Genomic DNA, 13,706 nt, shown 5'->3' on the forward strand with positions numbered 1-13,706 from the left:
AGCCTTGATTTCAGAATAATGGGGTGACATCCTAAAAACCAGCTGCCAATATCTGGCTCAGCCTGTGAGGTGGGGCATCTGCAGGGTGACTTCATCCAGGTGCCAGAAATCAAGCAAGCAGACCCTGTGGCACTCTGATGGCCACGTAGAGACAACTGGTCCTTAGTGTCCGTCTGTATTACTGAGGCCAGCCCTGAACCCTCACCAAGCCTGTCCTAGGCACCGAATCGTTTGCTCCTTTGTAACGCAGCTGTACCCAGAAGTACAGCAGCTGCTTTAGCCCTTCAGAGAGGTGGAAGCCAGGGACCATCTGGCAGGGAGCTGTTGTAGGGTGCCTTTGCACAGGTAGCGTGTGGTAGCAGAAACCAGGGGTAGTGGGAAATTCTTGTGATCCCAGCACAGAAAGGGTGAAACAGGAAGATCTCAAGTTCAAGGGCACCCTGGACGACATTTAGCAAAATTGTCTCACAAAAAACAACAACAACAAAAAACCCACAGAGATTAGCAAGAAAAGTCAGCTTTGGTGTCAGCACTCTACTCTGTAAACCAGGCTGGCCTCAAACCGCCTGCCTCTGCCTCCCAGGTGCTGGGATTAAAGCTGAGTACTATGGCTACCAGGCCCCTGGCATCAGCGTTCTAAATATGCTTTGCTCAAATGTCATTGCCTACTGGAGTCACTTTCTGGAGCTGCTCGGAAATTCTGTCAAGTGTCGAAAACAACCCATCTTGCTGGTGCTGCTCTCTACGGTCTGCTTTAGGTTCTCAAAGTCACCTGTGGAAACTTCAAGAAGCCGGTGTTTGGGGAGAGGCCTGTGGAGGTGCTGAGGTCATGAGGGTGGTCATGGGGAACTCAGCACCCTCACTAAGACCACAGAAAGCTCCAATCACCCCTCCACCTGGTGGAACACTGAGCCGGCACCACTATGAACCAGAAGGTCACCTTCACCATATACCTAATCTTAGCCTTCAGCCTCCAGAATCATGTTCAGTAAATTCCTGTGTACAAGGCTATGGTCTTGTGCAAAAGCAGCCAGAATATACTACTCAAGGGCCTGGGTGTTAATACCTGTGTACATGTGTGTGCAGTGCACCTGTGGTGTCTCTGTTACTGAAGTTGTCTGTGTAGGGCTGGGAAGATGGCTCCGTGGTTCTGAAGAAAGCATGAGCATCAGTTTTCAGATCCCCACAGCCCACGTGAGAACGCCAGGTGGGCATGACAGACCATGTAAGAATGCCAGGTGGGCATGACAGCCCATGTGAGAATGCCAGGTGGGCATGGCAGCCCATGTGAGAATGCCAGGTGGACATGGTAGCCCATGTGAGAATGCCAGGTGGGCATGGCAGCCCATGTGACAATGCCAGGTGGGCATGATAGCCCACGTGAGAATGCCAGGTGGGCATGACAGCCCATGTGAGAATGCCAGGTGGGCATGACAGCCCACTTGTAATTCCAGACTCAGATACAGAATCCCCCAAAGCAAGCTGGCTAGCCAAACTAGATGCATTGGGAAGCTCAGGCTGATCCAGCAACCTTGTCTCACTGAATAAGGCAGAACAGAGAGTGAAAGTGATTCCCAAAGTCAACCTCAGGCCTCTATAAAAATGAGCAAATTTATGTTTACACCGACATACACATATGCCCACCTACATGGAAAGATAAATACACATGCACATGTGCAACATACATAACACATAAATGGAAAAAGAAAAAAAAGGAAGCTGTTGACTCACTGCATTCCCTCTGTAATGTGTACATACCGCACATTATCTCCACAGGATACATGGAAAGAAAGGGCTCTAATGTGGGGGGGGAGGGGGAGACACGCTAAGATGCAAGAGCCTCTAGCACGCTCAGATGTGGGAACAGTTCCTGAGGTATGCACATAAAAAGTGAGTCTGGGGCCTTGCATCCTGCTGAACGCAGGGAGACAGTGAGATTTCAGGTCTTCACTGTGACTCCTGAATTATGACCAGACCAGGGCAGTGGTGACAGGTAAGACATCGACAGTCCAGCGGGCACCAGCTCTGTAGGTAGTCCTCACGTACTCAGAATCTGCTTAAAATTCCAGTCAAGTACAGGTCCGCACTGCAACAGGGAGCAAATCCCACCTGGGAAGGGTCTGGAGGAAAAGTCTTGACTTTGCCCCATCAGTCCTCATCCTCAACAACAACGTCCTGCCTGTCGTCCTTGCCCTGAGGTCCCAGGATCACAGGCTAGTGCTCCCCGAGGGGCGTGACAGCCTGTGAGCAGGCTCTAGGAGTCTGCGTCAGGGCCAGCAGGTCGCAGCTGAAGACACCAGGTTCCTAAATCGCTGACGCCTGAGATCTCCATCTGAGAAGAGAGGTAGCAAGGCAGGTCAGACATGTTCCTGGGCAGGCTTGGACCTCTCACAACAGGAAGGAAGATAGTGGAGAGCCTTTGGGCCTGACCTCCACAGCAGCACTTCAGACGGGCGCCATGTCTACAGTCAGCTCTCTGGGATTAGAACCTCCCACAGGCCTGGTGGAGCACACACACAGGCCTGGTGGAGCACACACACAGGCCTGGTGGAGCACACACACAGGTCTGTGGCACGAACAGAAGGTGCAGTGAGAAGGGCAGCTCCCCTGCGCTCCCCTCACCCCCACCCTGTCAATGGCACTCTCAACTCTCTCTCTGTTCACTACCCAGCCAACCCACAAAGCCCAGAGGAGTTGGAGCCCCACCCCCACCCTATCGCATGTCTTGGCTTGAGCCCATCCAAACTCAGAACAACAGAAAATAACAGGATGGTTTTGTTTTGTTTTGTTTTTTGGATGAAGGGCGGTCAAATGTGTGCAAAGGAGCTAGCTGTCAGCTTGGTGTGTGTAGGAGTGTCTGTCCTAGCAATTTCATGCTTGTAGGTTTGTGTTGTGGGTGTATACATATGCTGTAGTCTCTCTCTCTCTCTCCCTCTCTCTCTCTCTCTCTCTCTGTGTGTGTGTGTGTATGTGTGTGTGCGTATGTGTGCACGCACACATGCATGTACAGGTACTCTGTAATTCCTGGTATTCGGATATATATATGCTGTGCATATCCTGTGCACAGGTATGTGTGAGTGCTGTGGGTTGTGTGTGTGTGTGCGGGCATGCACGTGTGTGCTTTTAGGCTCTGTGTGTGCGAGCAGTGTGTGTGCGAGCAGGCATTTCTGTATGATGTGTGTTTTTTGTGCAGATATATGTGATGTATGCTCTCCTAGTGCAAGTGCACATGCTGTGTTGTTCCATATGTGTAGGGGTGTGTACCTGCTATGGGCTCCATGTGCAGGTATGTGTGTGCTATGGGTTCTGCGTGTGCAGGGTTACGTGTGCTCCATGTGCAGGTATGTGTGTGCTATGGGCTCTGCGTGTGCAGGGTTACGTGTGCTATCTGTGGGTTACGTGTGCTATCCTTTGTGTGCTGATGTATGGGAGAACCATGGGTTCCTTGTGCAGATGTGTGCATATCCTGTGGATTCTACGTGTGGGCCAGCCTTCAGGGCACGCTGAGGCCATAGCACATGTGTGAGCCCAGCTCACAGCCCTCCAGTAACTAACCACAGGGGCTGCACCTTCCTGCCCCAATCTTTTCATCTGCTCAGTGATGGTAATAAAAGCCTGGTGGGGCTTTTGTTAGTGTAAGTGAAAAATGTAAGGATGGCGTTGAGCACTGTGTTGGCACACAGTAGTCACTGAATGAAAGCATCTACAGTGTTAGCTGGAAATGAGTTAGTCAGGTCTGGAGACACTTCCTAGGGGCGACAGGGCTAAAGCATTTTTTTTTCTTTTCAGTTCCACATTTATGAGGCATCTCATGCACTTTAGATAAAAAACAGCACAGAAGCTAAGTGTTTTGTGCTGCTGGTGTCTGGTTACAGGACAAGGTGTGGAGAGGCCAACAGAAACTCAGTGAGCAGAGGGGCCCATCAACACGGTCATCCAGCTAGTGGAACTGCTGTCCCTGGAGTCAGAAGAAAGGGATTGGATTCCTCTATTCTCTGAGCCTCTGTGCTGCAGGCGCACAGAACCCTTTCATCCCCAGGTACCTGCATAGGCCACAGGCAGCAAGAGTGGAGACGGAGCTGAGCTCTTCTATCCCATCCATCTTCCGCTGGGAACACAGAGAGGCACCTGCCGCCAGCAGTCAGTGTGTGCCCCGCTCACAGAGGAGTGCCTTGCAGAGGTGGAGCAGGGCAGTTGGGTTAAGACCTGCATATCTGTGGTTCATGGGTGAGAGCCAAAAGGGGAGAGTGCATTTGAGCTGAGCCAGGGTGGTCTAGTGACAGCCCTACCCCTGGCAAGAATCTCAAACTGAAAGGAAGATGGAAAAAGCTGGAAGGATTGAGGGATTAAAAACCCCTCCTAGTGCGGTCAAAGTCACTATGTGATGTCTCTGTGTGGCAGAGCCCTAGGACCTGAAGTGCCCAGGGACAATGTGACACCTTCCTGTGAGGTGGGAAGCTCACGGAGTGACAAAGAAAGCTCTGTCCAGCAGTGTTCATATGGGCCAAGCTGCACCCCTGTGATAGGTGGAGGCACGGTGGTCTGCAGTGACCTCACACCCCAGCACAGAGGGACTTTAATGTCACTCAGGCTGTGTGGGGAGCATCCTGCTTCTTCTTCTTCCTCTCACTCTGCAGTGATGAACCTGATGCCAAGCCTGGAGCTAAGTGTCTAGAGAACGTCAAAGCCTGCCTCAGTGACATGCCTCCTCCAAGAAGGCCACATTTCTTAACCCTTCCCATCAACTGGAAACCAAGGACTCAAATAGATGGGCCCCTGGCAGAGGGGGTGGGGGTGGGGGTGGGAATGACACTGTCACTGGAACCACCACATGGGGACTATAGAACTTCAGTGAGGCGTGTGCCCTTCTGAGCATGTAGCAAAGAGAAATCACTTCAAAATGAAAAGCACAACCACTCAAGAGGCATTTGTGGCAATGCTCACCCGAGCGCCATTGTCAACAGGTTTCTCTGCAGCTTTGCTTCTGAACCCGTACCAAGTGATCTTTGTTCCCGCATGCTGCCGGGACACATGTCATACCAGTGGGGAAATGCCCCAGCTCAGGCGTGACGCCAGCATGTGCAATGAATTGCCTTTATTGTATGTTCAAATTCGTACAGCTTTGGATTGGATTGCGTCAATGTGCCTGTTTGTTTTCCTTTGGTTTTGTAAGACAGGATCTTACTAAGTAGCCCTGCCTGCCCTGGAAGTCACTATGTAAACCAGGCTGGCCTTGAACTCACGGAGGTCCACACACCTCTGCCTCCCTGAGTGCTAAAATTAAGGGTATACATATCACCACACACAGCAGAATACAGCTTGTTTTTTTTTTAAGTTGCTGTTTGAGTTGTTGACATTAAGAGAGAGAGAGAGAGAGAGAGAGAGAGAGAGAGAGAGAGAGAGAGAGAGAGAGAGAGAGAAGGAGGAGAGGAAGAGAGGGAGAATATTACTCAATCTTTTTTGTCTTAAGATGGGGACAGAATTCCCAACAGTTTCTGAAATGATCCTAAAGTGCTTCTGCCATTCTGAACCTCTTGTTTATGCAAAGCGTCACCTCAGCCCTGACTGTTACAAAGTCAGAATATGAATCGACTCTGAGAAAGGAAAGTGCCCTGTGCCCTGCAACACATCAAACATTCGGCCAAGATTAATCCCTTGTGTTAGTAAACAAGCGCGTCCATCTCATTAGTAGGCAAATTTCTTTTGTGTTTAATAAATGGAATATATATATATTAGTTTTTTGGCTTTAGTTAAAGATAGTTTAACATATATATATAATATAATATAGATATATATATAGATATATGTATCAAAGAATTTTCCACAGATCCTCACACCTGGGGATGGAGAAAGAATCTTCCCAAGGCCCCTGCCAGTCTCTGGCTCCCCTTGTGCCAGCTCATGTCCTCCTGCTGAGTCTCTATTTCCCCCCATGTCACATTTCCTCCTTAAAAGCACAGCCCTCAGCTAGATCACATCTCCAAAGGCCCTAAGCGAGGCCTGGCTCACAGGAGATGGGAAAGTCACAGTTCCACCCACAGTTGCCACACACATCAAGTTTGAGGCCTTCTTAAAGAGGCAAAAAAAAAAAAAAAAAGAAAAGAAAAGAAAGAAAAGAAAAGAAAAGAAAGAGGGCAGATCAGTGCTAGCACAGGTTAACTCAGCTCTTGTCTGGACCTTCACCTACTTGAACCTAGTGGTTCATCTGAATATCAGCTCCTGAAGCAGGGCCTAGCCCCAGGGTGGTTTAGTCAGAGTGAGGAACTGTCCTACGTTATTGCGCCACTTTTCGTGCCCATCACACTTGACCCACCCTGAGTGAGGACTGGCTACCGTCTGCCTTAAAGAGCATTTGCTAAAATGACTAGGTAGGACAGGTGGGGCCCCATGGCCTAGAGCTGGGCGGGGTTGTCTTGCCACACTCTGCACGACCACACTGCAAGCTCCTGTGAGCCATCGTCATCCGTGGAGGCAAGCAAGCCTGCCTGTAGCTCTGTGTTCTCTGATCTCCTGGGCCCCAGGCACTAAGAAAGAAAGGAGGAAGCCTAGGCATGGAGGAGGGGAGCTTTGGGACGGAGAGGGAGATGCTTGTTTCAGACATGAGGAAGACTGCCTGCAGTCGGCTACCCTTGTGTCCCACAGCCCACAGCCCACAGATCACAGAATCACTGGGACAAAGGAAGCTCTGAATGGCTGCCCTCCAGTGCCAGAAGCTAGCGGTACCAATTCCTATTGTTAACAGCGCTGTCCTTTGCAAGGCACTCTTTGGTGGTATTAGTGAAAACGCTTGCAGTATGAAAAAGAAGAAAAAAGAATGTTCTAGTTGAAATTAAAGGAGTCTGCCTCTTGTGGGAGATGATATATTCACATTAGCCTCCAGGGTTTTCTTAGAATCACGTTGAGATCTTAGCCTGCAGAGTAACACGCATTACCATTTCAAAGTCAATGTCAAAAATGACACCCTGGATTTTTTTCTCAGAGAGAGAGGGAGAGGTGGGAGAAATTAACTCATGAGACATTGGATTCTTAAAACAATAGAAGCTGCCAGTAAATGAAAACTGCAGAATTAAAACATAATTTCCCATCTTAATATTAAAACAAGCACCAAGAGCCAGGTGTGGTGGCGCATGCCTTTAATCCCGGCACTCGGAGGGAGAGGCAGGTGGATCTCTGTGAGTTCGAGGCCAGCCTGGTCTACAAATCAAGTCCAGGCCAGCCAAGGCTACACAGAGAAACCCTGTCTCGAAAAAATAAAAAAATAAAAAAAAGAAAGAGAAAAAGAAAGAGAGAGAGAAAGAAAAAGAAAAGCAAAGAAAGAAAATGTCTCCATAAGATTAGCTGGGAGGCAAGGCAAGTCTGTAGGGGTATTTTCTTCATTAATAACTGACATTGGACAGCTCAGCCCACTATGGGCGGTGCCACTCCCCAGCAGGTGGCCCTGAGTTATCTATGAGAACAAGCTGAGCAAGCCGTAAGGAGCATCCAGTAAGCAGCACCCTCCATCACCTCTGCATCAGTTTCTGGCTCCGGGTTCCTGCCCCAGTTGAGTTCCAGGCTTGGCTTCCCCATCTGCCCCCCTCCCCCAATCCCTCCCTCCACCCCCCCACCCCCCCATGACGATGACGGACTGTGGAGTAGATGAAATAACCCCTTCCTCTCCAGGTATCTTTTGGTCACGGCCTTTATCACAGCGACAGGAAGCAAACCAGGGCAGCCACTCATCGTCACTGTTGAGCATCGTACACCATCCACAGCTATAGGTGCTACAGTTTCATCCAGCTGCACTGACGTAGGTGCACACACTTCTTTGTCGCCGCCGGGAACACTCGAGGACTGTCTTGAACTGTGTTGACAGGGATGACATCGTGAAGTGGCGCCAATGGAATAAAACCTGTACACATGGATATCATATGGATAACATATCATATCATATTCCACCTATAGTATGTCAGCAGCTGAGGTGGCCTGCGCCAGGGCCTTCGGTGGGTACGTGTGGACTGTCTGAGGCGAGGACAACCAGGAGGAAGGAAATGGTCAATAGGCTATCCCCAAGCCAAGGGCCACAGATGCTCTGCTCTAGATGGACGGATGTTGGCACGGATGTGAGCCCAGGCCTGGAGATACAGTTTACCCGCACAGTGCAGAGACACGGTCCGCAAGTTTCTGCCAGGCTGTGTCGCTGCAGCCAGAAGAAGTGCAAATTAAATTGCTTCCTCCTCTGATAATATGAAACGAGTGTTTAATTGAAATCTCAACGATTATGCACTGTTCCCTCGGCATTTAGTCAGCCAGGCACTACCAGAGAGCGTCATCAAGGGCAATCGTCTCCATAAGCTATTCTTTCCCAGTGTCCCGGCTCTACGGCAACACCGGAAGTGCCGACCGGAAGTGCCGAGCCTTTTGTGAAGTCAAACAGTGTGAAGCTGGAGTTTTAAAAGGTAGTTTATAATCATCCTTCTTGTCAGTTGGTGGAGCGCACCCCTCCCCTGTCACCAAATGACGGTTTCTAGGTCACCACACATGCACGTGTATATAAGCTCATTAAGGCATGTGTAATCACACGCACCTGCCCATGGCTAGGCACCTACTGGGAGACAATTCTCCTTAGAGGCTGCGTCTAAGCCATCAGGTACCTAGGCTGAGGACGGCAGGGTCCGGTGCACAGCAGGAGTCTCACTGAGGCTCACTTAGCGTTGGTTAAACGTTTCCTCCGCACGCCATCTCTGTGTACTCATTTGGCCTTAGCTAAGCAATCCCTGTGTGCTGCTGCCCCACCTTTAGCCTTTTGGCATTGGCTAGTTCTTGCCTTGGCCCCAGAAAAACAGAAAACAATTAATTCATCATCTCAGTCCTTAGCATCTCACAGACTTGGGAGGTGGGTGCAGAGGAAAAAAAAGTAAATCTTATTTTCTGGTTTGGGGGGGGGCGGGGATTGTTTGTTTTTGTTTTTCAAGACAGGGTTTCTTTGTGCAGCCCTGGACCAGGCTGGCCTCGAACTCACAACGATCCTCCTGCCTCTCCTGCCTCTGCCTCGTGAGTGCTGGGATTAAAGTCTTGTGCCACCACACCTGGCTTCAAATTCTTTTTTCCCCCCCTTTCTTTTTTGTTTGTTTGCTTGTTTTGGGGGTTTTTTGGTTTTGTTTTTGTTTTTTGAGACAGGGTTTCTCTGTGTAGCCTTAGCTATCCTGGACTCACTTTGTAGACCATGCTGGCCTCGAACTCACAAAGATCTGCCTGCTTCTGCCTCAAAAGTAAATCTTGATGGTATGTGATATGTACTGTCTTCCACATGTCTAAGCCTGCTGAAAGCAGTGGATGTAAAAGAGCCTCGGAGTTTGCATAAGGATGCACTGACTGGTGGGGACCAAGCAGGTAAGCAAGCAGCCCCTCCCAGCATCCTTAGTGTGCAGATGGGAGCCGGCACTCCACCCCCACCTGGGCCGCCACTGCACTTCTCTGCCATAGTCCCCTAAAGACACCATAGCTTTAAGGAGAGTGTGTGAGGGCTGCAGAAGCAGCTCCAGTCTTGCAGAAGACCCAGGTTTGGTTCCCAGCCCACACCTGGGGTGGCTCCCGACCACCTGCAACCACCTGCAACCACCTGTAACCCTGACGCTCCAGGTGTTGATCTGACTTCTCTGACTTCTTCTGGCTTCTGCAGGCACCTGCAGTCACGTACACTTACACAGACACACAGACACACACAGACACACACACACACACACACACACACACACACACACACACACAATTTGAAATAAAAATAAATCTTTCTTTTTAAAGGCTGTTTGCGGTGAGGGTAAGCGCCACATCCTGACGGGCTAACAGAACGCTTCAACAATATAGGATTCCATTCCTGAGAGGCCTCTCACTTAAGGTCCTGGATGTGTGAGTCACCAAGGCCACCACCTGCTGCACACTATGTCATAGCCACCTGCAGGTTGGGTGCATCAGCTTATTTGTTTGCATGTGAGTAGAGATGAGCTGGGATCGCTGGGCCACAGCTGGCTTTCATGCATAGTGAGGATCAAGTTCCCAGACCGCTCAGAAAGGGCTGTGACTCTTCCTGACTATGATCTCAGACTGAAATGAAGCCAGCCAGGGGAGGTGTCCCTCCCACCATTGTCCATGCGGCATGGCCATAGTCACCGTAAATAGGGTGGAATTTACAGGAACATGAACCCCTTATTCCAAATGCTGAGCATTGTGCCTGGAAGTCACAGAACCTCTCTCTGGGTGAGAAAGTGAACACCCCAGCTGCTCCCACACCAGGTAGCAAAACGGGAGAGGTCAGATCTCTGCGTTATGCCCTAGTAGGAGATACAGGTATGCAAAGGCTCTCATCGGAATCTTGTGCAAGCCCAGTGAGTGAGTATGTATGTGTTTGTGTGTGTGGTGTGTGGTGTGTGTGATGTGTATGTGGCGTGGTATGGTATACGTGTTGTGTGGTGTGTGTGGTGTGTTTGTGTGTGTGTGTGGTGTGGTGTGTGTGGTATGGTGCGGCATATACGTGGTGTGTGTGGTGTGTGCACTATATAGTGGGTGTGGTGTGATGTGTGTGTGTGTGGTGTGGTGTGTGTGTGTGTGGTGTATGTGTGTGTGTGTGTGGTGTATGTGTGTGTGGTATGAGTGTGTGTATGTGTATGTATGTGTGTGTAGGTGCACATGAGTAGAAGAAGAAACAGCAAGAGACTGGAGTGTGCTGTGACTGCCTCGGGCCATGTGCTAGGTGAGGTAACGTGTAGACTCAGAACTGACCCAGTCCACACCTTGATTCAGAGGGTATCTATATGAGTCTCTGGCAGGCTCTCGCTCAGCTATGAAATCTGCATAAATTAAATTCTGTTTGGAATAAGATGGAATCCAGCACACAGTGATGCTCAATGGTTGTTAAGAGAGACCACTTCTCTGTATTTTATTGACACAGGCAACTGAATAGCTCTTTTTATTGTTCATGGCTGGGACCTCTTGTCCATTTCCCTCAAAGACAGTGAGCTCCAAGCAGTTTTCTTCTCTCTCTCTCTCTCTCTCCCTCCCTCCGTGTGTTTGTGTGTGTTTGTGTGTGTGTGTTTGTGTGTATGTGTATGTGAGACTATCTCTCTATGTCTGTATATGTGTGTCTGTGTATACATGTATCTGGATATGTGTGTCTGTGTGTGCATGTGTATCTGTGTCTATATATGTGTCTCTGTGTGTACAAGTCTATTTACATGTGCATACATATATGTACCTGCGTGTGTATGTGTCTATGGTGTGTCTGTGTGTCTGTATGTGTATCTCTGTGTGTACATGTGTCTGTGTCTCTATGTGTATGTGTGTGCATGTGGGTGTGTCTGTATATGTGTATCTGTTTCTGTATATCTGTATATATGTGTCTCTGTGTGTATATGTGTGCATGTGTGTCTGTGTCTGTATATGTGTCTGTGTGTACAAGTGTATTTCTGTATTTCTGTATATCTGTATATGTGTGTGTGTCTGTGTATGCATGTGTGGGCATGTGTGTCTGTATATGTGTCTTATGTACAAGTGTATTTACACATGTGTGTACCTGTGTATGCATGTGTGAATTGTGTGTCTATATGTGTCTGCATATGTGTGTCTCTGTGTGTACGTGTGTCTGTGTGTTTTTGTGTGTATGCATGTGTGTGTGTTTCTTGCTTTGAAAACTGATCAGATACAAAGTTTGCTCCAAGGGGTAGGAGACCAGAAGCCTGCAACATTCCTAACTCAGAGGCTGGGACAGCTCAAAGTCCAACTTCAGAAAGCCCTGGCCCTGGCCGGGTGGAGCTTGGTCCTGTGAAGTCGACTTCTGCAAAGTCCTGGGAGGCGAGAGGTGTGCTGCCAGAGCCCCCACAAGTCGGAAGCTGTGGCTGGAACACAGCTGTTCTCAGGAGAAGAAACGCCCAGGTAATGGCGGCTCAGACAGAGCCTCATTAAAACTGAGGTCTGCTCCTGCCACTACAGCCGTACCTTTGCTCCTCAGTGCTTCTCTCAGCTGTGGCGGGTGAGGCTCACTACCAGGCTGTGTACACTCAACCCCACTTTAGCTGGTCAAGCAGGGCTTGGCTGATGGCTGAGTGCACAGATGGCCCTACTGTCAGGATGGTGGGCCGTCCGCTGCCTCTCTTCTTCCTAGGGGCTGTGAAAGGAGCACAAGCTCGTGAGCTACTAGCCGCATAATACTCCATCGGCCACAGCAAGTCACATGACCAAGCTCACAGTCTGTGGGTCAGGGAAAGGGCGGAGTCTACTGATTTTCAACCTTCAGTGTGGGCTGGTGCAGGCTAGGCGTTTGAACAGATGGCAATATTTACATACACCTTGGAGGCTGCTGCATTCCACTTAACGAACTAAAATGGAAAGCTGTCACATTCTGAGGAACCTGCACCGGGGTTCACTTCAGAGGACCGGGACTCAAACGGCACCTGGAGAGAGAAGAGTAGATCACCAGAGAATCATCTGGATGGGCCAGAGGCCTCTGGGACGCTGAGGACGCACCAGCAAAACCTTCCTTTGTGGGGCTGAGGCAAGCCCCAAGAACCTGAGTTCAGTCCTCAGAGTCATGTGAAAAGCTAGACCTGGCAGCACATGCTTCTAAGCCCCGCACTGGGGAGATGGAGACAGACAGACCCCTGGGGTTTGCTGGCCAGCCAGCCTAACCTCCTTGACAGACCCCCAGGCCTCAGGTGGATGTCAAGTGCAAGACAAATCCTCACAAACGCGCACACACACAGCAGACACACACACATACCTACACACAAACATGCACACAGAGAAAAGCTTACACACACAAACGTGTTGGGGGATGGTCTGATGTATTTTGATGCTAATTACTGCTTGCTGTCTGACCCACCTTTTGCTTAATAAAAAGCCATCCCACCTGGGCAGGGCAGGAGATAGGTGGGGCTTAGAGAGGAAGGAATTCTGGGAAGAAAAAGGACCACCACCAGGAGAAAGGAGACCCTGAAGTGAAGAGAGGAAGGCCGCCATGGGTTAGCTGGAGGAGAAGCACATGGCCCGCGGCATGGATGGAGAATCCGGCCCAGATGAAGAGCATGAGCAAGTATTTGGGGTTATGGATGTGAGGTAGCTTGATAGAAGTTATTGGAAGCAGATGGCATGGGATTGAGGCAGGGATCCCATGCCTGCCCCGCTATGGGAGGCAATTTAGAGGATTGATATCTGCCCTGCCCCAGGTTAACTAAGGCTATCTTAAAATATAACAAATGTCTGTGTCTTGATTGATTGATAGCTGGGCCTACAGATAATACTTGTAATTTTAAAAACAATACAAACATGCATATGCAAATAGGCAAATATACACATGCACACACATACATGTATATGTGCACACCTACACACAAATACACTCACATGTACGTACGCACATATGCACACACATACAGAAGTTCACTCTCATTTCTTCTTAGAACTGTAAAAAGTAATGAGTTACTCACCTGAGAAAGTAAATATGCTGTGAACCTTCTAATTTCGTAAATCAGCGTCTCCACAGACTGTTATAGCGTTGTTCAGTATTGATGGCCACACTATGCAACGTCACTTTAAGTGGCCAGTGAAGCCTGAACAGAAATGTTCAGAGGCCAAGCTGAGGGACATGGAGACTCTTCAAGTTACCAGCTGTGCTGTGCTGTGTGGCTTCTCCATCGCCCCCCTCCCCCTCTGCCTTGGAAGGAACTGAATGAGAT

The sequence above is a fragment of the Acomys minous genome (assembly GCF_964271855.1).
Source record: "Acomys minous genome assembly, chromosome: 3".
Classification (NCBI taxonomy): domain Eukaryota; kingdom Metazoa; phylum Chordata; class Mammalia; order Rodentia; family Muridae; genus Acomys; species Acomys minous.